This window comes from Podarcis gaigeae (genome assembly GCF_964106915.1).
Source record: "Podarcis gaigeae genome assembly, chromosome: 14".
In the NCBI taxonomy this organism is placed as follows: domain Eukaryota; kingdom Metazoa; phylum Chordata; class Lepidosauria; order Squamata; family Lacertidae; genus Podarcis; species Podarcis gaigeae.
Window position 1 is genome coordinate 8,528,837 of NC_139690.1, and position 27,083 is coordinate 8,555,919.

A 27,083-nucleotide genomic window follows, 5' to 3' on the forward strand; every position below is an offset into this window, starting at 1 on the left:
GCGCCATAATTCAAAAGCATCAATTCTTTGGCAATCAGCCTTCTTTATGGTCCAGCTCTCACTTCCATACATCACTACTGGGAAAACCACAGCTTTAACTATATGGGCCTTTGTTGGCAAGGTGATGTCTCTGCTTTTTAAAATGCTGTCTTTTAATATGATGAGTGTTGTTAGGAAACCCCGATTCCCCAATTCCACAGTTCTCAGAGCTCCCTGGGAAGAGGGATTGATTGCTAACCACTCCAGGGACGTTGGAAATCGAACCTGAGACCTTCTGAATGCAAAGCATATGCTCTGCCACTAACCTATGGACCTTCTCAAATCACACCACACACTGCAGCAGTTTCTAAATCTGACCACAGGACTGCACTCTATTGATTTAACGATGATTCAGCCTTTGGCAGCTTAAAAAAAGAGATGCATTTACTATGTGATAATGAGCACTCAATGACTTCATACACACTGGTTTCAGTATGGTCCAGGAGGCTGTATACTTTAGTTAACTGTCTTGAATTATTGACTTGACAGAAGTGAATTGTTCTGATCGAAAAGGATTAGGTTCCATTAATCTTAAAATGAGGCAAACCAGCCCATCATTTTTGTTAAAGGATGCAAACATGGCCCATAGATTAATATCTTCGCCAAGGAGGAAAGTAAGGTCCAAATGTTGTAGATCATCTGCGACAGTGGGGTGGGGGTGCAGGTGGAATTTGTGGGCATTTCAGAAGAGCATGAATACCCAAGCAACTCATGCAAGGCTGTAAGAAGAACATGGCAAGGTATGGGCATGGGCAAGACCTCCCTTGTCATGTTCCAGGTAAGGCAGAAGTCTAGCGAGAGCTGATCTGCCAAATACCAGAGCAGCTAAGTTTCACCTGGCAGACAGACAAGCAGATGGTGCCTGGATAGCTTGATGTACCAAACCAAGATGATCAGCAGTTCAAACTGCAGGGCAGCAGGTACCGATATCACCACCAAGGGCTGCAGGACCTTGGACAGCTCCAAAGCAGCACCTGGAAAGAGCGACAAGCTCAAGCACTCTCTCCCCTTCTTGCTGGCCTGAGTCTTTGCAGTTTATTAAACCAGTTTTCCAATGTAAGACCAGGAAGCTGTGGTTTATGTGGTCCACCCAAACAGGGCTTGCAAACTATGGTTTGATCCTGATGTGCAATATCAGCACCCTTTCCTTGAGATGTCTGACTTGGCTACAGTGACATGTGCCTTTGTTACATCCCATTTGGATTACTGAAATGTTCTACATGGAGCTGCCTTTTGAGAGTGCTCAGAAACTCCAGCTGGTTCAAGGAGCTGCAGCCAGACTGTTGACTGGGGCTGGTTATAGGGAGCAAATGACTCCTTTGGTACAAGAGCTCCACTGACTAGCAGGCTGTTCCTGGGCAGAATTCAAAGTGCTGGTTATTACCTATACAGTGGTACCTTGGGTTATAGACGCTTCAGGTTACAGACTTTGCTAACCCAGAAATAGTACCTCGGGTTAAGAACTTTGCTTCAGGATGAGAACAGAAATCGCGCTGCAGCAGTGGGAGGCCCCATTAGCTAAAGTGGTACCTCGAGTTAAGAACAGTTTCAGGTTAAGAACGGACCTCCAGAACGAATTAAGTTCTTAACCCAAGGTACCACTGTAAAGCTCTACACCATGGGTAGAAAAACTAAGGCCCGGGGGCCAGATCCGGCCCAAGCACCTTCTAAATCCGGCCCGCGGATGATCCGGGAATAAGCGTGTTTTTACATGAGTAGAATGTGTCCTTTTATTTAAAATGCATCTCTGGGTTATTGGTGGAGCATAGGAATTTGTTCATTCCCGCCCACAAAAAAATATAGTCTGGCCCCCCACAAGGTCTGAGGGACAGTGGACCGGCCCCCTGCTGAAAATGTTTGCTGACCCCTGCTCTACACGGCTTAGGCCTGAGTTATTTGAAATACTGCATTTCCTCATTTGAACCTGCCTGGGTTTTGAGATTTTCAGGGGAGGTCCTTCTCTCAGTCCCACCACCCTCACAGGGACTGAAAAGTACAGGGCCTTTTCAGTGGCTGCTCCCAGACTCTGAAACTCCCTCCCTGGAGATGCTAGACTGGCTCCCTCCTTGTTGTCCTTCCACCTGCAGGTGAAGACCTTCTTGCTCCAACAGGCTTTGAGGAACTGACTGCTTTTAATGAAAGGCTGGTGCCATGCTGTTTTCATTGGCACTGTGGTCTAAACTACTGAGCCTCCTGGGCTTGCCAATCAGAAGATTGGCAGTTCAAATCCCCACAACAGAGTGAGCTCCCATTGCTCTGTCCCAGCTCCTGCCAACCTAGCAGTTCAAAAGCACACCACTGCAAGTAGATAAATAGGTACCGCTATGGTTTCTGTCATGGTGTTCCGCTGCACCAAAAGCGGTTTAGTTCTGCTGGCCACATGGCCTGGAAAGCTGTCTGTGGACAAACGCCAGCTCCCTCGGCCTGAAGCGAGATGAGTGCCGCACACCATTGCCACCTTTGATTGGACTTAACTTTCCAGGGGTCCTCTACCCTTACCTTTTTTATTATAATTACTGGTGTGGTTTTAACAGATTTTCAGTTTGCATATACTTTTAATTCTATCAGTGTGGTGGTGTGTCCACTCTTAAAAAAAACTTCATTAGATCCCTTAGACCTATCCAATTACCGCCCAGTTTCAAATCTTCCATACCTGGGTAAGGTAATTGAGAGAGCGGTTGCTGAGCAGCTTGGTAGGTTTCTGGAGGAAACATCGGCATTAGATCCATTTCAGTCCGGTTTCCGTCCTGGTTTTGGGACGGAGACGGCTCTGGTTGCCTTAACAGACGATCTCCGTAGACAACTGGATCGAGGCGGGTCAGGACTGCTGATCCTTTTAGATTTGTCAGCAGCCTTTGACATGGTCGATCATGATCTTCTGGACCACCGCCTCGCAGACGTGGGGATACAGGGCATAGCCCGTAACTGGTTGTGCTCTTTTATCTCTGGTCGGGGACAGAGGGTGGCACTAGGGAGGGAAATGTCGTCGCGCCACTCCTTGGTGTGTGGAGTGCCGCAGGGCGCAATTCTCTCCCCGATGCTTTTTAACATCTTTATGCGCCCCCTTGCCCAGATTATCCGGAGCTTTGGGCTGGGCTGTCACCAATATGCTGATGACACTCAGCTCTATCTGCTGATGGATGGCCACACCGACTCGGCCCCAAACACATTGACCAGATGCTTGGAAGCTGTGGCTGGATGGTTTCGTGGGAGCCGATTGAAACTAAATCCTTCGAAGACAGAGGTCCTATGGCTAGGTCGGGATGGCATGGGGATGAGGGACCAACTCCCTTCTCTTGCGGGGGGCCAATTAGTGCCATTGCCTTCCGTTAAGAGTTTGGGTGTAATCCTTGACGCCTCCCTTTCCATGGAGGCGCAGGTTACAGCAACAGCCAAGGCGACATTTTTCCACCTTCGCCGCATCAAGCAGTTGGTCCCTTACCTTTCCCGCCCTGACTTGGCCACAGTGATCCATGCGACGGTCATCTCCAGGCTTGACTACTGTAATTCGCTCTACGCGGGGCTGCCCTTGAAGCTGTCCCAGAAACTCCAGCGGGTACAGAATGCTGCAGCGAGGCTCCTCACGGGGTCTCTGCCATGGGAGCATTCACCCCAGTGCTTTTCAAGCTGCACTGGCTCCCGGTGGAGTACAGGGTCAGATTTAAGGTGCTGCTTTTGACCTTTAAAGCCCTTCACGGCCTAGGACCCTCGTACCTCCGGGACCGCCTCTCCTGGTATGCCCCACGGAGAGCCTCAAGGTCCATAAATAACAACACCCTAGTGGTCCCGGGCCCTAAGGAAGTTAGATTGGCTTTGACCAGAGCCAGGGCCTTTTCAACTCTGGCTCCGGCCTGGTGGAATGCTCTGCCTCATGAGACCAGGGCCCTGCAGGATCTGATTTCTTTCCGCAGGGCCTGTAAGACAGAGTTGTTCCGCCTGGCCTTTGGCTTGGAGCCAGTTTGATTCCCTCCCCCCCCCCTCTCTCTTTTTTCCCCTTCTTTTCCTTCTCCTCCTGCGATGAGGCTACATTTTAATATTTTAATGTTCCATTATTTTAATTGTTGTGTTTTATTTTTGTTTTTAAGTTTGTAATCATTTATCTTGTTTTTATTATTGCTTGTAAGCCGCTCTGAGCCCGGCCTTGGCTGGGGAGGGCGGGGTATAAATAAAAATTATTATTATTATTATTATTATTATTATTATTATTATTATTATTATCAGTGTTTTTAATTATTGATTTTCTGTTTTTAGCAGTTCCTATTTTTATGTGTAAGTCGCATTGAGTCCTGTCAGGGGAAAAGGTGTGGTATAATAATAATAATAATAATAATAATAATAATATAGGTCAGAAGCCCTGACTTTAGATGCCAGTTTAAATAAGTTAATTCACTTCCTGCTGTTCTAATACATTAGAAGTAATCTCAGGGTTCAAATAAGTTTTGCCTATGACCAGACTATAGTACAGTGGTACCTCGGGTTAAGAACTTAATTCGTTCTGGAGGTCCGTTCTTAACCTGAAACTGTTCTTAACCTGAAGCACCACTTTAGCTAATGGGACCTCCCACTGCCACTGCGTGATTTCTGTTCTCATCCTGAAGCAAAGTTCTTAACCCAAGGTACTATTTCTGGGTTAGCGGAGTCTGTAACCTGAAGTGTCTGTAACCTGAAGTGTCTGTAACCTGAGGTACCACTATATTAGGTCTCCAAATAATGAAGGACCATTTCAGCAAACAATTGCGATTTAAAACCTTCTCATATTAAACAAACATTTTGCTAAGTCAGGGGTAACAGACGTCATGTCCACCAGATATAGCTGGACTCCAATAACCATCTTCCTTGAACATTGGGCCATGCTGGCTGGGGCTGCTGGGTGTTGTAGTCCAAAAACATCCATGAATGCTGCTGTGTTAAGTGATGCATGGCCTAGGTCCTGAACTCAGCATAAGAAGCAACTGTCTGCTCTGATGGGCTCCCAGTCTCGCAAGAATCTCTTTCTGCCCTTGCTACAAAGGAAGGACTGCAGTTCAATGGCAGAACATCTGCTTTCCATGCAGAAGGGCCCCGGATGGCATCTCCAGGGCATTAGTCCATGGCATCTCCTGGAATCCTGAAGACCCATCCCCAGTCAATGTAGGCAATAATGAATTAGATGGACCATCTGTCTCTGCGTAAGGCAGCTTTGCATGTTCCAGGACCCTTCAACTGTTGTTGCTGTTTAGTCGTTTAGTCATGTCCGACTCTTTGTGACCCCATGGACCAGAGCACGCCAGGCACTTCTGTCTTCCACTGCCTCCCGCAGTTTGGTCAAACTCATGCTGGTAGCTTCGAGAACACTGTCCAACCATCTCGTCCTCTGTCGTCCCCTTCTCCTTGTGCCCTCCATGTTTCCCAACATCAGGGTCTTTTCCAGGGAGTCTTCTCTTCTCATGAGGTGGCCAAAGTATTGGAGCCTCAGCTTCAGGATCTGGCCTTCCAGTGAGCACTCAGGGCTGAGTTCCTTCAGAATGGATAGGTTTGATCTTCTGGCAGTCCATGGGACTCTCAAGAGTCTCCTCCAGCACCATAATTCAAAAGCATCAATTCTTCAGTGATCAGCCTTCTTTATGGTCCAGCTCTCACTTCCATACAATCACTCCTGGGAAAACCATAGCTTTAACTATACAGACCTTTGTTGGCAAGGTGATGTCTCTTCTTTTTAAGATGCTGTCTAGGTTTGTCATTGCTTTGCTGTGGCGAAGGGGCTTGAATAACTCAGAGAAGCTATGAACTATGCCGAGCAGGGCACCCTTCAACTAGAGATGCCAAAGATGCAAAGCATGAGCTAAGGTCTCTCGCACACCAAGAGTCATGACCCAGGACAAACAAAGCAAAGAGCTCATCTTCTACCTCACCCCACCCCACCCCATGATGAGAAGGTACCAAGCTGAAGCCATATGTCAATGGCAAGTCAGTTATCATTGCAGCTATCAGCAATAGCCCAAATGCTGGCACCAGAAGGTTAAGTGTCAAAACTCAGCCTAATGCAGCATCTGCTCCTTGGCTGCTATCAGCAACGTCTGCGACTGTCTCTTCTCAGCTCCCACTCATGCCCCAGGGGGCTGCCAGAATGCCTCCGCTCTGCTCTGAGATTTAGAGAGGGATGATGGAATTTGCAAAATGAGGACAATGGAAAAAGGCCATCGACCCTCCAACGGCACCCTTTAAACACCAGCTACGTTTTTTTTTAAAGCAGGGCAGCGCACCATTCCAATGGTGATCCTGATGGGTGGCTGTGGAAATTGTGGAGTGTGTGGGAAGCAAGCCACTGTTAAGGGTGGAGACGCTAAGTCTGTCATTATGGTTCTTTTATCAATTCTCCCAGGCATACTGGAGAGATAACTTGCCACATTTAGAGCATGAGAATTTGGAAGGTCTCTGAAATCTCTTTGGCAAGTTACAGATAGGTAGCCGTGTTGGTCTGCCATAGTCAAAACAAAAAAAATTTCCTTCCAGTAGCACCTTAAGGACCAACTAAGTTAGTTCTTGGTATGAGCTTTCGTGTGCATGCACACTTCTTCAGATACACGAAGAAGTATCTGAAGAAGTGTGCATGCACACGAAAGCTCATACCAAGAACTAACTTAGTTGGTCTTTAAGGTGCTACTGGAAGGAATTTTTTTTTGTTTTCTCTTTGGCAAGGAGTATATACATCTGCACAGATCATGCGTCCTAGCCAATATTAGTCCTACTCAGAGTAGACCCATTGAAATTAACACATGTGGTTAGCTTGGGTCCATTAATTTAAATGGGCCTACTCTTGAGGGACACGGGTGGCGCTGTGGGTAAAACCTCAGTTCCTAGGGCTTGCTGATCGCATGGTCAGCGGTTCGAATCCCCGCGGCGGGGTGAGCTCCCATCTTTCGGTCCCAGCTCCTGCCCACCTAGCAGTTCGAAAGCACCCCTAAGTGCAAGTAGATAAATAGGTACCGCTTTATAGCGGGAAGGTAAATGGCGTTTCCGTGTGCTGCGCTGGTGCTGGCTCGCCAGAGCAGCTTCGTCACGCTGGCCACGTGACCCAGAAGTGTCTCCGGAGTAGAACTTAGTTGGATATAACCAACTTTCAAGCAGGGAATATCAAGAATAAGAACAAAAAAGCAGTCACAAACATTTGCCAAATGTTTATAGATATTGATAATTTTCAGAATGCCTTCTCTCTACAAGCTCCTTATAACAAGTGAAGGTATAGGTGTAGTAGGAAACTGAACAAAGCAGAACAACTTTACTGAGGAAACTGTACAAGAAACTGTGTATAATTCAAAGAGAAAGGAACAGAGAGGTTTTGCCTTTCTTTCTCCAGAGCCTTGTACACAGGAAGACACTGAACCAAACATACACAAGGAAAAGCTGCCTCAGAACAATGCAGCCAATCAGAGCACATGCTACCTCAACAAACATCAAGCCACTTTCCCTGGTTGCTAAGCAACACCTTCAGCTGTCCCTCTCTTGGCTAGTTGGCTTTAACACTAACAGTGTTAACCCTTAAGCTGCGCATGGAATGATCTGTACTGTTGCACTTCCAACAGTAACGTGCCCTGGGACTTTATGGTGAAGGGAGGACAAACAAGATATTATCAATCAATAAATTAAATGAGCCTTGTGTGCACATATTTATAGAGTGGTTAAAGGTAAAGGTAAAGGGACCCCTGACCACTAGGTCCAGTCGTGGCTGACTCTGGGGTTGCGGATCTCATCTCGCTCTATAGGCCGAGGGAGCTGGCGTACAGCTTCCGGCTCATGTGGCCAGCATGACTAAGCCTCTTCTGGCGAACCAGAGCAGCATACGGAAACACCATTTATCTTCCCGCTGGAGCGATACCTATTTATCTACTTGCACTTTGACGTGCTTTCGAACTGCTAGTTTGGCAGGAGTAGGGACTGAGCAACGGGAGCTCACCCTGTCGTGGGGATTCGAACCACCAACCTTCTGATCACCTGCATCCCTTATAGAGTGGTTAGAGAGGACAAAAGGAGGATGGGAAATCTGAACCACTCACCTGGTGCAGAGGTGTGCAAGGCTACCTGCAGCATTGACTTAGTGCTTCCAGCTGACTGTGTATTATCAGGCAGCATGACCAACATATGCTAATTGTGGTTATTCACACACCCCCACCTCTGCCCCTTTTGCATACTCTTCTCAAAACCACCTGGCTTCTGCTTTTCCACAGTCTAGATTAAACTAAAAAAAGAAAAGTCACAGCTTGCTTTTTTGAGTCATTGTCTGCTGCGCTTGATAGAAACCCCTTGTCCTGACTTGCAAAATAAATCTGCTCAATAGGAGAAAACAGCAGCAAGAGCAGCAAGCAAGAATGAGAGGGCTCATCTGTGCGTGAGGTGCAGCATAGACAATTCAGCAAAAAGCACTCGAAACATGCAGAAAGTTTGCCCCTAGGGATAGGGATGAGGAACCAGCTACTCCCCAGGTGCTGTTGGACTCCAACTCCCATCAGCCCCAAGCAAGCACAGCCAATGGTTAGGGATGGTGGAAGCTGCAGTCCAAGAGCAACGGAAGGAGCACAAGCTACCCATCCTCCTGCTGGGGTTTTATCCCCAATTTCAGGTTGCTTTAAGGTTAGTTGGTGCATTTACAGCCTTCACCGGGATGTGCGAAAGCAAATATTTCAGAGATGTGTCATGTCAAGTCAGACCATTGGTTCTTTCAATAGCTTTCTAGAACTTGATGAATATGCCTGGAGAGGGTTGCCCCTGCTCATCCTACCTCCAAAGGTGGGGGTGCCAGAAGGTGAGGTAAAGGTAAAGGACTCCTAGAAGGTTATGTCCAGTCAAAGGCGACTATGGGGTTGCGGCGCTCATCTCGCTTTCAGGCTAAGGGAGACGGTGTTTGTCCGCAAACGGCTTTCCAGGTCATGTGGCCAGGATGACTAAACCACTTCTGGCGCAACGGGATGCAAACCAGAGCACACAGAAACACTGTTTACCTTCCCGCCACAGTGTTACCTATTTATCTCCTTGCACTGGTATGCTTTCAAACTGCTAGGTTGGCAGGAGCTGGGACAGAGCAATGGGAGCTTACCCTGTTGCAGGGATTCAAACTGCCAACCTTCTGATCAGCAAACCCAAGAGTCTCAGTGGTTTAGACCACAATGCCACCCGTGTCCCTGGGAGTGCCAGAAACAGTGCATTGGCAGACGATGGAAGAGCCATATTTCCATCTTGCTCGACAAAGTCCTGGGTAGATAGACAAATCTGTCCATTTCAGTTCTCACCATTTCTCATTTTCCAATCTTAAATTCAGTTATTCACATTTCTGCATTATTATTAATCCTCACGAACGTTTGCCAGCATTACAATGAGAACAAACACAATTTTAACATGCACGTTTCTGCAAGCAATTCCCCCTAATATAATGCATCTTTGTATATCCCCCCTCAACCTGCACTCCCCTGCCATACACACATAGAATGCATTTTTGGCAGCAGGGTTCAGTTGGAGAACAGCATCACAAAATTCAGAGAAGTGTGAATTTCTAGGAGTAACAACGTTTCAGTTCACGTGTTGGTTCAAGATGTGTGAATTAGGTAGTTTCTCATTAAAGTGCAAACCAGAATTGAATCTGTTCCGTGTCCCTGGTGCTGGGTTCAACCTCCTAGCATTTTTGGGCACAAGTTGGGAAGGATATAATTTAACAATATATCTTCTCCTGCCTCCCTGAACATTCCCACAATTTTCAATTAAGGAAGGCATGTGGAACCTGCAACCCTCCAGATATTGCTGGTCTATAACTCCCATCATTCTTGAGCTTTGTCCATGTAGGCTGGGGCTCATGGAAGCTGCCTACATCTGCCCAACCTTTTGGTGGCACTTGCCATCATTTATCTTGTGCTTTGCTGGTTGCTGTTTTTCTGTTTCTACTGTAATGGGGAGACTCTATGGCCCTCTGGCTGTTGACTCCAGTCAACACGGCCAATGGTCAAGAAGGAGAGGAGATGCAGCCCAATAAAAGCTGGAGCCACAGAACCCCCATCCCTTCTTGTAACAGAAGACATTACAAGCAGCTGTTTTGAGCTGCCTTGGGGGCCAATATTGAAAAATTTAAAAAGAAGGGATATAAATGTTTCCAATAAAAGGAAAAACCTGTGAGACGAACTTCAGTGAGCTTCAGTGATATACTTCCAGCTGGGCAAGTATGTTCAGATTTATGGACATGCATCACAATGCTTGCCTACAGGTAGACATGGCTATATGGAACAAAATCCAAACTTAGCATGCAGAGAGCAGTGCAGTGCATCACGCTTTGATTATGTCAACTCCAGGCTACAATTCTAAGGCACAGAGTTGCATTAGTCATATGGCCTGCCATTAAGTGCAAGTATTTTTCTTCACGAATAGCCAGGGCTGGAGGGTCCCAATCTGGGGACCTTGAAAGATTTGTCCCCTGGATCAGGCCTCCTGGATCAGGAAGAAAACACCTGTTAGAGTGAATATCTTGCTTACCATTTAAAGAGTCTTCAATGATCACAGCAATAGAACGGAGCAGCCATTCTCAGAATGAAGGTGTTCCCAATTAAGGTTCCCACCCACTTCCCCCCAGTCACTTCCGCGCATTGCAAACTGATCTCGCAACCACTGTGCTTTTTGTGTAGCCACCTTATCTGCTCTACGTGACCTTGGACTGATAGGCTGGACACTCTGGAGAGAGAGAGTGTGTTAGTTCTCTCTCTTCCAGTTCTTCTTCACTTTGCTGTTTACCCTCCAGTTCGTCCCAACTTTTGTCTGCAGAACTATGCCCCTCTGCAAACCACTGTTCCAAATCTATACTGCTCCACTGCTCCTGGGCAGCTTCAGGATCCTGGTCAGGAGAAGCAGGGAAGGGGAGGCTCCCACCATTCCTCAACAGAGCAGTACTCCTCAGCCTGGTCTCTGACAGAAGGAGTTTTCCCTTCCCACCACCATGTGCAAATAGGCTCGAGGGAGGGGGCTGATCTGGATGATGACCATATGAGGTCGCAAAGGCCTGAAGCCATGCCAAGGTTCCACTCCAGATCAGCTCTTTCTCCTCCCCAAGACACTCTCACACTGGCTATTTATAATAAGCACCATGTGTAGCTCTGGCCCTCCTCAGCCAAAAGAAGCTCCTTGGCCAGTCTTAAAGGATGGCCTGGCTGAGACTGCAGGAAACTGTCTTTTTATTTAGCACGTGTGCTGTGCTCTTCAAGAATTCAGTACATCTTTCAAAACCAAATTAAAATGATAAACTTTGGAGGCAGTAGAGCCCATTTATGCCAACTAAGAATGTTAAACATGAAGTATTGGCTCTGAACTGATCCAATCAGTCTAAATGAACCTAGACTGAACAACAATGTTTGATGTTGGTTATTGCAATACATATTGCATCTTAAAATTTTATAATATTTACATTTTAAAGATAAACATCAGGTAGCTTGGGCTGAAGTGTGCATCAGAATCAACCTGGTCCTAGCTCTGTTTCTCTAGGATGGAAATTAATTAAATGGGTAGATTCCAACAATGTGGAATCTCTACAGACCACTCCACATGGGTTTTCAGAGCAGTGCAAACTGCCAAGAGCATCATCTTGCAACACTGGATGGAAGGATATCACCATCATCAATTCATCAATGGACTGAGGACACAACTTTGCTTTTGATCCATGAGAACAGGAGCAAAGGAAGCTGGTTTTACCACATCAGACTCTTTGTCCAGTGGCTCCACCACTGAGCTTTGGCCCTGTCCTGCAGTGCATTAGGGGTAAGAAAGAAATTGGATTCAGTTTGCATCTGAAGGCAAATCTATCTAACTCATACTTTCCAAAACAATGCATGAACTGAAACACAGCTATCGCCTCATGCCTCCAGATTTTGCAGTCCAGTTCTCAAGCAAAGTCACATGTGCAGACATGAACTAAGGTAAAGTGTGCATATATTAGTGAAAAGACATCAACCCTGCCAAAGCTTCACTTTCTGTAGGAAATTAAAGAGTCCCATTTGCAATGAACATGTGTGGAGATTGCTTCTCAACTTTAGTAAACAAAGCAGACCATGCAAAAATAGCCAATCACAAAGAATATGTTGTGACATTTGGGGTTGAAAAATACTGTATTATGACTGCTACATTCCCAACATGCAGTTTGGTTTCATGTGTCCACTAAAATTGGGAGACTACAGGCAATATTTGTTTTGCACAAGGGTTACGGTATGTTCTGGACGCCCATGCACATTGGTGGGGCCCACATAAAGCATTCCGTCCTGCCCTGCCCTGCCACCATTCCACCCTTTTGGTGATGTTCTGGTGATGTTTTGGGGTCACGTCCAAGTTTGCATGCAGTCATGTGAAATTGGGTAAAATTGTGTAGAAAAATGCACATCTTAGGAGCCATGGGCATGAGAGTGCATTCAAATTTTTGAGTGAACCATTTATGAAAAGAAAAATATGCAGTTTGACATTGAAACAGGGCAAACTAAACATTGGGTTGGAAAAGTGAGAAAGCGGGAGAAATCCAAATACTGTAGACAGATTTTTCTGTCGCTGCTTCATTCCCATTCTGCTGACGGAGGACTCTGCTACATCAAAGAGCCTCCTGCCAGTGCAAATAAGATTTTTGATGTCTCTTATTTATTTTGCAGATTTAGAAACTCCTTTGCAGCTAAAAGCAACCAAAGTAGTGTACAAAAAGATAATATAAGACACAAAAGCTGCAGACTCAATTACCTAAAAATAATAAAACAGTTTCTACAGGTTCAGGTATGGAAGTGAGAGCTGGACCATAAAGAAGGCTGATCGCCGAAGAATGGATGCTTTTGAATTCTGGTGCTGGAGGAGACTCTTGAGATCGGACTGCACGTAGATCAAACATATTCATTCTGAAGGAAATCAGCCCTGAGTGCTCACTGGAAGGACAGATCGTGAAGATGAGGCTCCAATACCTTGGCCACCTCATGAGAAAAAGACCCTGATGTTGGGAAAGATGGAGGGCACAAGGAGAAGGGGACAACAGAGGATGAGATGGTTGGACACTGTTCTTGAAGCTACAAACATGAGTCTGACCAAACTGCAGGAGGCAGTGGAAGACAGGAGTGCCTGGCGTGCTCTGGTCCATGGGGTCACGAAGAGTCGGTCACGACTAAACGACTAAACAACAACAACAACAACAACAGGTTCAGGTAGGTAGCCATGTTCTACCTGAATCTAGAATCATGGAAGGCACCACACTGAATTTCTTCAGGAGTACAGCTAACATTACAAAAAATGACACGCTTTGGCTCTTTAGGATTTCAAGCAGGGAATCTCTCCCAGCCATATCTAGAGATGGCAGTGACTGAACTTTGAACTCTTTGTGTGCAAGGCAGATGCGCCACCAGTGATCTCCAGCTCCATAATACTAACAAATAATTTTTACTATTACTTTACAAGGAACGCTCGTCAACGTTCAGAATCACTTACATTTTCTCATCCCTGTTAGCCAGAACTCAATGCAATACCCATTTTCAGTAAGTTTTTCCCCTCGAGATTTCCTCATACCGAACCAAACCCCTTGGAGTAGCTCAGTACAGTGGACGCTCGGGTTGCGAACGTGATCCATGTGGGATGCACTTTCGCAACCCGCAGCATTCGCAACCCACAGTGGCGAGTCTGCACACGCCCAGGTTGCGATTCGGTGCTTCTGCGCATGCGCAAAGCTTGATTTAGCACTTCTGCGCATGCGCGACTGCCGGAATCCGGAAGTAACCCGTGCCAGTACTTCTGGGTTTTGGCGGGTGTGTAACCCAAAAAAACGCAACCTGAAGCGGCTGTAAACCGAGGTATGACTGTACTGTTTGTTATGGCTGGCAGCAACATCCCAGGGTTTCAGAATGGGGGTATTTCCAGCCCTACTCAGAGAGGCCAGGGATTGAACCTGAACCCTGCAAGTGAGAGGCTCTGATCGTTCCCTGAACCCTTGAAAGGGAGACTCAGAAAGGATCGCCAGCCAGTGTCGGAGGCAGAGATACCATCTGACTCACTGATCAGCTAAAAAAAAGAGAGGAACCTTTTCCACATTCACGCCCACTGAAAAATACCGAATGACACAGGGTCTTAGCTCCCTTAACACATTGGGTTCATACATAAGTGTATGCTCAGAGCTACGATACATCCATTTTTATCACATGCACTCCAGGGTTAGGCACATAGGTGAAGCATAAAGATGCATCTGTAGTACCACTAGCTGTGTCATCGTGGGGTGAAAGAGAGTTTAGCCTCCGGCTCTTTGCTTCTTCTTTTTTTTATGTCCACTCTAGTCTCGAAACAAATTCACAGAGAAAATCCTGAACAGGTCAAAAGCTAAGTCTGTCTGTGTTCAGTGGAACTTAACTCACAGGCAGGGAGTAACATATCCCAATATGAAGGCCAGGTTTGTTAAGCTACCCCACATGCATCTTGGGTGTCAGAGACCGTGCTGAGGAGGGCTGCACTGAGGAAGAATGGTGGGAGCCACCCCCTCCTCTTGATCCCAATCCTGAATCTTCCCAGGACGAGGAGGACAGGATAGATTTGGAACAGTGGTTAGCAGAGGGGCATAGTTCAGAAGGTAGAAGCTGGGAAATACTGGGTGGGGAACAGCTAGCAGAAGAAACACTAGAAGAGACAGAGTTAACAGATTCACAGTCTTTGGATAATATCCACCCCCCTTCTCCAAAGTCCCGGAGAGCTCAGAAAATGGCAGAACAGAAAACACAGAGGCTCCTAGCTCAGATTACAAGACGTAGGAGTGACATAGATTAACAGGGACGGAGGGAGGAGTGAACTTAATTGGGAGCACTGCCATTTCTAGGAGATGTGTTCTTTGTTCTTGCGCTGTGAAGTTCCTAACTGGTAAGAAGACTCCTTTTCCTTTGTTCTGCTTATCTACTGCCACGGGGGAGGAAGCCAATTCCCCAAAGCCTGACATTGGGGAAGGGCCCTAGCTCAGACGTAGAACATCTGCCTTGAATGTAGAAGGCCCCAGGTTCAGTCTCTGGCATCTCCAGGTAGCACTGAGAGAGACTTTTGTCTGAAACCCTGAAGAGCCACTGCCAGTCAGTGTGATGGCCTGGGATTCGGACTTGGATGCTGAACCTGAGGGATCCCAGCCTGCTCAAGATTCTCTGCCTCCAGAATCAGCTGAGCTGGGGCTGGGGCATGAGCCTGAAGGGTCGTCACCTGTGCTGGATCCTCAGGTGCAGGCACCAGCTGAGTCTGCTCTGGCTCCTGAGGTGATGGAGGACCCATTGCCTGCAGGTGCTCCACTCTCAGCCCCGTCAGAAGAAGCTGAGGTTGCCTCTGGGTCCGGTAACCCTCCAGCTTCTCCTGAGCTACAGAGAGATGGATGGAACTAAGTTCCCACAGGAGGAGGCCTGCTTGCCTCCAGGCCAGGAGAGGTGAGTCACCAGAGGATTGGGGCCACCCCATGCCTTGGGGCAGATAAAAGCCGGCCAGCCCCAGTCCTAAGTTGCAGGAGCAACATTGTTAGTTCCTGCCTGAACCCTGTCCTGCTTTTCTGCCAGAGCTTCTGACCCACCCTGGCTCCCTGCTTGCATGGCTGTTCCTGACTTCACCTGACTCCCTGCCCTGCACCCAGCTTCAGCTACTAGACTGCCTCCATGTTGCACCTTTGACCATGGACTGGACCTCGCCTCTCGGGTAACCCATGGGACCAGCACAGTCAGTGTACGTCATACTGAGCTAGATGGACAAAGGTCTGACTTAGTATAAGACAACTTAATATTTTGCTATTTAAGAGGAACAGCAGCCTTGCAGTGTGATGCTAGAAATGTCTATCTAGAAGTCTAATAGCACTTGTTCTTGGCTTAGGGATTCTATTACAGCCTTACAGAGCTGGGCAGATCTGTTTCTCCTTTTTCCAATCTTAAGTTCAATTCTCCGCATTTGCTTTCTTTTTTAAGACCTCACAGAAATTCATCTTAGCAAGAATTTATCCCAAGACACATATTTTTGCATGCCAATGTGCACAATGTACACATTTTGCAAAGCAATATTTCCACTGATATTTCTATTTCTATTCTAATGCATTCTTGTTTGTCGTTTTCACTGCTATATGCATTTTTGTCCATGCAACTTGAGTGGAGAAGTGCATTGCAAAATCTGGAGAAGTCCAAATGTCGAAGGATGGCTGTGTTTCCATTTGCAGAGCGTCTCAGCAAATGTGAGTTATGAAAGGTTTGCCTTTAAATGTGGACTGAATCAAATCTCTTCCCCATCCTTACCCTGTAATCTCTTTCTTACATCTTAAATATGGACATCCCTCTTGGTGTCTTTCTAATTGAATCTGGAATAATCCAGGTCAGCCATCACAGTCACACGGGAGAGGAAACGGCTTTTGTTTGCCTTGCAAAAAAGGAAAGAAAACCCCTTTATCACAATATTAAAAAAACAAAACAACCCAAAGCAGCCCTGACTGTCAAACACTAGCAAGAGATTTATCCGCACCTTCATTTGCTTCCTGCTTCCATCTAAAACCCAAATCCAAGAACAGAGGGCGAAGATCAGCGCTTTACGCCAAGCGAGCTAAAAGCAATTTGCTAACATGGCTTGGTTAACACAGATCTGGCTTGACACTGGAGTGCTGCAAACTCTGGTTTCTATGCCAAGACAACTCAAGTCCAGTACATGGAACAGTGTTTAGCACTGATTTCATTTGCCTAACAATTTCTTCTGCTTTAACAATAAATCAGAAGAGCTAAAGGGAGAAGCCCAGGCAAGGCAAAGGGGCTGCAGTGGTTGGAGCAGAGCAAGAGATGCTAATAAGCTCCGGGTTCCTTGAAGGAGTGGCTGGCGCCCCTGCGGTCAGTGTCAAGGGCTCAATCAAACTGCTTGCAGGTGCAACTGTCTCTCTCAGCAGTGACCCTACAGAGACAGCAAATGAGAACTGAACCCTCTGTTCTCTCTCAATGGCCCTCTCAGGCAGCCACTTATGCTCTGGACAGCGACTCAAAGCAGGCTCTGCTACAGCCCCGATATTGCTTCACATGCAGCATTACCCAGCAGCTGAGTATTTGATATTTTTTTCTCTTTTTTTCCATTGGAGGGTTGAAACGGTCTATTGGGTATGGGGAACCTTTGGCCTCTAGAAGTTGCTGAACGACAACGCTCAGGGCTCCCTTGGCAGAAAGGGCAGGATATAAATGTAATTAGGGAGTAAATTAATAAATATGCCCATCAGCTCCAGCAAGCAGGGCTAATGGCCAGGGATGATGGGTTGCAGTTCAGCAGCATTTGGAGAAACAAAAATTCCTTACACCTGTTGTATAAAGGTACAGGTAAAAGGTAAAGGACTCCTGGATGGTTAAGTCCAGTCAAAGGCGACTACGGGGTTGCGGCGCTCATCTCACTTTCAGGCCGAGGGAGCCGATGTTTGTCCTCAGACTGCTTTCCAGGTCATGTGGCCAGCATGACTAAACCGCTTCTGGCACAATGGAACACCGTGACATAAGCCAAAGCACATGGAAACATCGTTTACCTTCCCATCACAGCAGTACCTATTTATCTACTTGCACTAGTGTGCTTTTGAACTGCTAGGTTGGCAGGAGCTGGGAGAGAGCAACGGGCGCTCACCCCATTGCGGAGATTCAAACCACCAACCTTCTGATCAGCAAGCCCAAGAGGCTCAGTGGTTTAGACCACTTGGTAACCTGTAAACCAGGGAACCTGTGTCATGCACATACGCACACACAAGAAATCACACAATAAAAGAGTCATACTTGCTACAAATGTGCTACCAGTAGCCAAGCTAAAATTTGGTTTAACGGCCCTACTGAACCAGAGCTAGTGGTTTGCCTCCCCTGGACTTTGTCTAGAGTGAGACACACCACAAGACACATAATGCTAAACCAAACCATGGCATAGGTCCTGGAACAGGGAAGGAACAAAGCAGCTACTATTTCTGCAGCATTCTTGCTTGTTCATGCTAAGCCATAGCTCGGCTGAGAGAGTGTTACTTGCAAATCATGTCCAGCATTTTAAAGCAGAACCTTATTTTTAAAGTCAAGCAAGGATGCCCATCACTCACCTCCTATGACGCCTCTGCCAGAGTCAACGGACTCCAGTTATGTTTTGGCACAGCATATAGTGAGTCCAATTTCGGTGCAACTGCAGTTCCACAATCTTAAACTGCTCTTTTCTCTGCTGTTCTCTTCTCTCTTTCTTATTTTTGTAAGAGAAGGTTGTCAGTATTTGTAATGTTTGAAACTTGCAAAGCACCCCGGAATCGTTCTTGGCAAAAGGAAGTATAAAAATGGTTTAAATAAAAATAAACAAACACAGAGCTAACCAAATTGTCTGATGATTTTGTTTGCTTGTTGCCTTATTTATATGGTTTCAATAGGATTATCATGACTGTAATGTTTGTTGATGTTTAATGCTTTGGTTACTCCTGTGAGCCACCACTTTGAGTTCTGCTTCATTGTTTCAAAAGCGGTATATAAATATTAAAAGTAAAGGTAAAGGGACCGCTGACCATTAGGTCCAGTCATGGCTGACTCTGGGGTTGCGGTGCTCATCTCGCTTTATTGGCCGAGGGAGCCGGTATACAGCTTCTGGGTCATGTGGCCAGCATGACTAAGCTGCTTCTGGTGAACCAGAGCAGTGCATGGAAACGCCGTTTACCTTCCCGCCGGAGCGGTACCTATTTATCTACTTGCACTTTGACGTGCTTTCAAACTGCTAGGTTGGCAGGAGCAGGGACCCAGCAACGGGAGCTCACCCCGTCGTGGGGATTTGAACCGCCGACCTTCTGATCAGCAAGTCCTAGGCTCTATGGTTTAACCCACAGCGCCACCCGCGTCCCATATAAATATTAAATCAAACCAAACTTATCCACACCAATGAAGCTCATTTGGAACTGCTGGTCAATTGGTCATAAAGCAGAAGGCAGAACAGTCTCGTTTGCTGTCCCTCCAGAAGGCACGACGAAAGCCAGTGTGTGGAAACAGCAAGGAAGCAGTTTTCAGTTTAGTGGTAAGAGAATCTACCTTAGCAGTAAGAGCTTTTTGGCTGTGGAACAGACAGCCTCAGGACACTTTTTTTTTTGCTGGAAAGCTGTCTGTTGCAGGTCCTGCATCAAGCAGAAAGCTGGATGAGTGTATCTTCAAGGTTCCTCCCACCTCTCATGATTCTTAATGTTTTCTAGCATGTCTTTATCCCAAAGGACAATAAACCCTCTTGGTTTGTAATAAGTGTGGGACAGACAGCTGCGAAAGAGATCAGTCCAGCATACAGAGAAAAGACATATGCGATCAGGGATGGGGGCTTTGGCAGGGTTGTTGACATGAGAACAGGAGCACAAAATCAGAACACTGCTCCATCTAGCTCAGTACAGTACTATCTGCACCGACTGGCTATAGTTCTCTGGGGTTACAAGCAGGAGATATCTCCCTGCCCCACCTAGAGATTTTGGGGACCTTCTGCATGCAATGCAATGCTCCTATGACTACCCAGTGAGATCATTTCTCCTGCAGCAAAGCTATTGCCACTTTCTGTTATCCGGGAAGAGGACAAGATACTCCCATGGCTCAGCACTGGCCTATGCATAACACTAAGGAAATTAAGCGGGTTCTAGGGGGATGCAGGTGGCGCTGTGGGTTAAACCACTGAGCCTAGGGCTTGCGGATCAGAAGGTCGGTGGTTCGAATTCCCGTGACGGGGTGAGCTCCTGTCGCTCGGTCCCAGCTTCTGCCAACCTAGCAGTTCAAAAGCATGTCAAAGTGCAAGTAGATAAATAGGTAGCACTGCGGCAGGAAGGTAAACGGCATTTCCATGCGCTGCTCTGGTTCACCAGAAGTAGCTTAGTCATGCTGGCCACATGACCCGGAAGCTGTACGCCGGCTCCCTCGGCCAGTAAAGTGAGATGAGCGCCGCAACCCCAGAGTCATCCGCTACTGGACCTAACGGTCAGGGGTCCCTTTACCTTTTAATAATCTAGGATTGCACATAAAAGACTGGACTGGGGAAGGAGAGAAAGTCAAGAATGTGAATCTTAAATGCCAGAGACAGAATGAGAGAAAGCATAACTAGGGGGGTTTGACTCTCCTAGTAAGAATGAAAGTCAGTTAGAATGAAAGACAGAGAAACAGCAGGCACATCCCCTCATCCGCTACCTAACCTTTACTTTATCCGGTAGCTCAGGATAACGAGCCTGGAGGTCATTTTAAACTCTGCTTTGTTTGCAACCCAGGTCAGCAACTAATTGTGGCTCCAGGAAACTTTGCAGAGCTGGCAGGTGGTGGCAGGACAGCTCTGTTCCCCTGAAACCCCCACCCCACCCATTATCTCCACTCTCCATGGCAGAGTGAAGGGGGGGGAGGAGGAGCAAACTGGACACAGCTGGAGTCCTCTGTGCCTCTGCATTACAGGAGAGAGAAACAGAGTTGTGCACTGCCTTAGACCTAGGCGGTATGAAGGAAGAACGGAGTCTGTGCAATGGCAACTTTTGCACCCCACTTCAAGAATGTAAGAAAAGCCCTCCTGGATCAGACCAAAGCCCATCTAGTCCAGCATTCTGGTCCCACCAGAACATATGGAAACTTATGGGTGCTCTTTTTTGTATTGATTTCTCTTTCTCTCCACTCTGCCCCGGGGCATAAGGGTGAAGGGTGGGTACAAAAATCTAGCAATAAAAAGAATAACCTCCATAGCTCAAGGTTAGAGCACCTGCTTTGCATACAGACGGTCCCAGATTCAATCGCTGGCATTTCCAGGTAAGGCTGGGAGAGAGCCACTGCCTGAAACCCAAGAGAGGAACTGTCAGGCAGCACTGCGGGAATAATAGGGACAGAACTACCCAAACTGTATAGAAACTTATTCATGTAGGCGACTACAGCAGCAAGAATGTTACTTGGCCAAAAATGGAAAGAAGAAGAAGTCCCAGCAAAAGACAAACGGATACAAAAACTTACGGAATATGCAGAAATGGCAAAACTTACTGGAAAAATAAGAAACCAAGATAACAAACGTTTTATAAAAGAATGGAAATGGTTTATTGAATATTTGCAAACAAACTGTAAACATTGGCAGGATTGTTGTAATAACCTGCGGTTTTATAAGAGTATATACTTAAAGCAGATGAATAAATGAGCAAATTAAGTTAATTTGGATATGCAGAAAATATTAAAAATAAATTTAAGGAACCGCAGAAAGAGGGGAAAGATGTCGAGTTTTGAAATGTTGAAATGATTGTAAAATTACTGAAATGTATAAAACTGAAAATTATAATGAAATAAAAAAGCACAGGCAGTACTGAGCTGGACAGACAGTCTGACAAAAGGCAGCTTCTCAAGACCCCTCTCCCACTCATCTTCAACTCATACTCAGAGGAATCGTGCCTCTAAGAATGAAGGTGGACCATAGCCAGGATAACTAGCAACCATGGATAACCTGATTCTCTATTATTTACACCCATCCAAGTTGCTGGTCACCGCTGCACCCTGTGGTTTCAAATCACATCATTCTGTGACCTCTTGCTTCCTTCTCCCACAGCCTCATACACCTCTTGAGCAAGGAGCAAACACTGAAAGTGGTGGATATGGGGCAAAGGGACTCACAATGCAGGAGCCAGCATGGTGTAGTGGTTAAGAGCGGTGGACTCGTAATCTGGTGAACTGGGTTCGCTTCCCCACTCCTCCACATGCAGCTGCTGGGTGACTTCTCTGAAGTCTTTCAGCCTCACTCACCTCACAGAGTGTTTGTTGTCAGGGAGGAAGGGAAGGAGATTGTTAGCCGCTTTGAGACTCCTTAAGGGGAGTGAAAGGTAGGATATCAAGTCCAAATTCCTCCTCTTCTTCTTTACTGTGTCTGGGACTGAAAGTAATCACTGCTGTGGCACTTACTGTGCATTCATTTCAGTAAGTGCCCATCCTTATCCTCTGGGATAGGACAGAAGAGACCTGCTGGATCAAACCAATGGTCCATCTAAATCAGCTTCCTGTTTCTCACAGTGGCCAATCAGATTCCTCCAGGCAGCCCACAGAAGGAGCTTGAGGAAAGTAGACCTTCAGCACTGTTTATCCTCCGGAAGTCAGATCTTGACGGCACTGTGCATCTGAATATGGATGTTTGGCTTTGCTATTGTGTCTAATTGAGCTCTGTTTGCTCCCTAAACTTGTGGAACACAGACACCCTATCAAAGCAACCCAAGCCACACAATGAGTTCCATAAATTAATGACAGGTTGTGTAAAACTGTGCTTTTGATTTCTGAAATGACTGGCAAGAGCTTTCATTGCACGGGGAAAAGATGAGAGAAATCCACTCTGTCCACAACCACCAGGCACAAGTTTATAGATCCTGTTTTGTCACCTTTTTTTTTCTAAACTCAAGAGCTACACAAGCAGTTTAGTCATATTTGCTTCACAGAAGTCCCTTTGTCATTTTATCCATCTTTCTCAGCTCTACAACATGGCTAAGGGATAGGAGGAGAACCATACGTTTATATAACTATAAATGCCAATATAAAAAAATAAAATACTAGAGGAATGGAAAAATATGCATCAGGCCATTAGAGACTCACAAAATTCAAGCACATCACTTAAGGCAGGAAAGGGGAATCTGTCACCCTGCAAATACAGTTGGACTTCAACTGCCTGACCACTAGACCATGCTGCCCAGAGCTGGACTTAAAGTGACTCCAAGGGAATCACAGGTTCTTTATCCCTTACTTATGGTCAGGAAGGTAGACTAGGGCTGCACAGTTTCATGGGAGCAAGACCCCAATGAATTCCACCAGATTGATTTCTGTGTAAACACGCATAGGAGTGCCCTGCAGCCAGAAGATTACGCTTTTATTAGTCCCAGTTCTGTGAAAACAACATGCTCCCTTGATCAGCACAAAACTTGGAAGTGCCATGGGCTACAGGACTCCAGAGTGGAACTGGAGCTATCAATGAAAGATAGCTTTGGGCCAGAACTACAGGTAGAGAAGAACTGGAGAGGCAGTGCAGCATAGTGGTTAGGGCAGCAAACTTTTTCAGCAGGGCCCTGTCCACTGTCCCTCAGACCTTGTGGGGGCCAGACTATATTTTGAAAAGGGGGGGAGGAACAAATTCTTATGCCCCACAAATAACCCAGAGATGCATTTTAAATAAAAGCACACATTCTACTCATGTAAAAACACACTGATTCCTGGACCGTCTGTGGGCCGGATTTAGAAGGCGATTGGGCTCCGGCACCCGGGCCTTAGTTTGCCTACCCATGGGTTAGGGTGTTGGAACAGGACTGGAGAGAGATAGGTTTGAACCCCCACTCAGCCATGAAACTCACTGCATGACCTTGAGCCGGTTACCATCTCGAAGCCTAATTTACCTCACAGGGTTGTTATGATAAAAAGCGTAGGGGACGGAAGGACCATGCATGACACACTGAGATCCTTGGAGGTGAAGTTGAGATATAAATGTAATAAACAAGTGAAAATATGGAGAAAAAGGTGTGAGGCAGCAGAACAAGCCGTTTAAAGACTATCCCTTTCCAACAAGCCTTTTAAGCCTTCATCCCAGTCTGTGTCTGTTTTGGATATGAAACTGTCTACATATGATTTTTTTTTTATTGTTCTTATATCTAGGAGGAGTGTAACTCTGAATGCCAGCTCTAGGGTGGGGAGATGTCAGAGGATTGAAAGACACTCTACCACTGAGCTGTGTCTCCCCCCCCCCCCCCCGCTTTGGGGAGCATAGGATTATTGAAAAAGTGAAGCCATTCATTTCATCAAAGCATGCCACTCGCAAAAAAAAGCAAGGCGCTTACAATGCAATGAGTTAGCTCCTTGCTACGACGCAATTGTGTTCCTCCCATTATTTTGAGAATTGCTGCCAAAAAGGTGTGAGCACATTAGGCATACTTTAAATAATTTTTTTTAAAAAAAATCTAAATCTAAAAAAGACAAGACCTTAACAAACCAAAAGTTGAGAGTTTTGCAAAATTTCACAAGCGCAGAAGCTTCCGAGAAGTAGTTTTAGGCTGGACTATACACATATAGGACGAGGACTTGCTGATCAGAAGGTCGATGGTTGCTCTGTCCCAGCTCCTGTTGCTCTGTCCCAGCTCCTGCCAACCTAGCAGTTTGAAAGCATATCAAAGTGCAAGTAGATAAATAGGTACCGCTCCGGCGGGAAGGTAAACGGCATTTCCGTGTGCTCTGGCTTACATCATGTTGGCCACATGACCCAGAAGCTGTCTGCGGACAAACGCCAGCTCCCTCGGCCAGTAAAGCGAGATGAGCGCTGCAACCCCAGAGTCGTCCATGACTGGACTTAACGGTCAGGGGTTCCTTTACCTTACCCCTATACACATGCACACACTTCCTAGGGAATGAGCCCTGATTTAAAACGAGTCTCTCCTTCAGTATTTATTCCGTTTATATCCTACCTCACCTCCAAGGAGCTGAAAATGGCATGCATACTATGCCCACTTTCCCATTTTATCCACACCACAACAACCCTGCAGAGAAGGTGAGGCTGGGAATGGATGACTGGCCCAAGGTCACCCAGCGAGCTTCATGGTTGAGTGGGGATTCGAACCCTGGTTTTCCAGGTCCTAGCCTATCAGCCTAACCACTTCACCATGGCAATGGTCCTACACTTGTATCAAGCATTACTGCCAAACACACACAGTCCCTTGCTGCATTCTGCTGATGGTCCTCATAGGAAGGAAACTGCCTTAAGGATTGCATTGCTAATGTATGTCAAAATCTGGTTGCATGAATGCACACATGCACACATACACAACTCTCCAATCAGACAAGCAGGGGACACTTTCAAGGCCACACTCCAGGCAGGCAACAACATTCAGAGGGTGCAAAGCAAGTCCAGGGAGGGGTGTGGCCTACAGAGGGGGGCGTGGCCCGGGAAAAGTCTCAAGGGCCAGATAAAGATGCATGGAGGGCTACATTTGGCCCTTGGGCTTGTGGTTGTCCGCCCCAGCTTTAAGCTGTGATGTGACCTGCAAAACTCCTTCAGTCAGCCGTTGGTTTGGGAGCCAGGACAGTTGCAAGCACCAGCTTAAATGGGAAACAAACCAGACTTCCGGGTCTTTCTTCAGTGTGCGCTATCACAACCAGATACCACCAGCCTCGCCATTGGTTCCTGTACTCCTAATGGCTCCATTTCCTCCCAGACAATACAACAAAGGTGTGAATGTATGCCAATTTGTAGAGCATAATTAAATTAAACTAACCCCAAGCTGCTGTGGACTGGTGTTGCTTAATCCAAGGGTAGCTGATCTATGGACCTCAGGATGTTGTTGGACCAGTGTCCATCATCTCCAATCACTGGCCACACCAGATGGGACTGATGGGAGTTGGCAATCCAATGGCAACATGCAGGTCACCCCTTCTGTGGGTCTGCATCCGCTCCACATGCAGAATGTCTGGAGAGCTTCTGTCAGTCAGTATAGACAAGGTTTCCTCAACCTTGGCCCTCCAGATGTTTTGAGACTACAATTCCCATCATCCCCGACCACTGGTCCTGCTAGCTAGGGATGGTGGGAGTTGTAGTCCCAAAACATCTGGAGGGCCGAGTTTACCTATGCCTGGAGAATACTGAGGTGGATGGACCAATGGTCTGATTCGGATTACAGCAGTTTCCTTTGCTGTAAAATTTATTTATAAACTGTCCTGAATTTACTGCCAGTCCAGGATTGTTAGATGACCCTGTGTTCCAGCGCAAAGAATGGGTAGGGGTGGGGGAAAAACATTCTGTCCACATCACGCCTCGTTTTGTAAACCTTTATCATCTCTTCCACTGCCACCCTGCTAAAGTGTAAATTCCAGAAACCTGAACGCCTCTCCTCTTTATTTCCTCTTAACGTTATTGTGTAAGGCGGTTGTAATTAAAATCAACATAATAAGGCCCAGCTCTTGATTGCGCTAAATCATTTCTTATTGATTGCAACATATTACATACATATTTAGTAGAAGAAAGTTTGCCAGGCTCCAGTTAATTCAGAAACGTTTGACAGCACAGCCCCCCCCTCCCTCTCTCTGCTACCGAATATGTACTTGAAAGAAATTAGCTATGAAGTTAATTCATTCAACAAAAACAAAGGCTCCTCCCTCTCTGATTCCCAGAGTTAAGGACAGTTTTTTTGGAAATAAATAATGGCTTAATTGGTTTGTCTATTTTAAAACTAGACCTTTGGAGAGACGTTCTGCTGGGTGCAACATCTCTCTACTCTTTCACAGGGAAACCATCAGAGCAGGATTTGGAGGCAAAGGTCCAGGGGGACCCCACTCAGCAGAATGAGAAGGGGGGGGCAACATGCACACCCCTACAAGGGCAGCAGGGCTGGCTTAGCAGCTAATGGCAGCGGGAGGCGGGAGGGACCAAAGTCTAAATTTACTTGACTGCACCACTGATTGCTCATTCTATGAAGGAGGCACCCTTTGATTCACGCATATCCCTGTCTCAGGATGCTGCAATGCTAAATACCTAGGCTATGCCACCAAAGGCCCTTCTGTCCAGGCTGTTGGGACTGAGGAGGAGATCTGGGGAGGAGAGATTTCGGGATGACTCTGCAGCTGCAGTCCTATCCACACATGCAGCCAGATCCCACACGTTTATTCACAAACATGTCCCACTGAGTTCCACCAGGCAAGTCCCAAGAAGGGAATTCTACAGTTCTTGCAACCTTATTAGGAAGTAATTGAACACAAGGGTCTTACTTCCGAGTAAGCATGTCTGTGATCTGTTCAAAGAAGTCACAATGACTCTCTCCAAGGTTTGAGGCTTTGCAGTTGGTGCATCAGGTGCACAGAAATAAGGGCAGTAGAAATTTCCCCATCACCTTGTCCTTTTGGAGTCATTGCACACATACATCTCATTCTGATATCATGGGCTGTATCCAAGCCCTACTCAGAGAAGACCCATTGGAATTAAAAGACCTAAGTGAATTGAGTCCATTCATTCCAACAGGGCAGGAGCAACGTTGGTGACAACCCATCATTTTGAAGCCAGAAGATGGAGAGGTTGCTTTTCAAATGTGAGAGTCGAAGGATGTTGAGATGTAAAAGTTT

The 27,083-nt window shown here is 46.5% G+C and overlaps 1 protein-coding gene across 2 annotated transcripts in view; it reads right to left on the minus strand.

Annotated features, from left to right (window-relative positions):
• The window catches only part of HCN4 (hyperpolarization activated cyclic nucleotide gated potassium channel 4), a 132,911-nt gene that overhangs the window by 103,567 nt on the left and 2,261 nt on the right, over nt 1-27,083 (minus strand). The gene's annotated exons all lie outside the window — the stretch shown is intronic.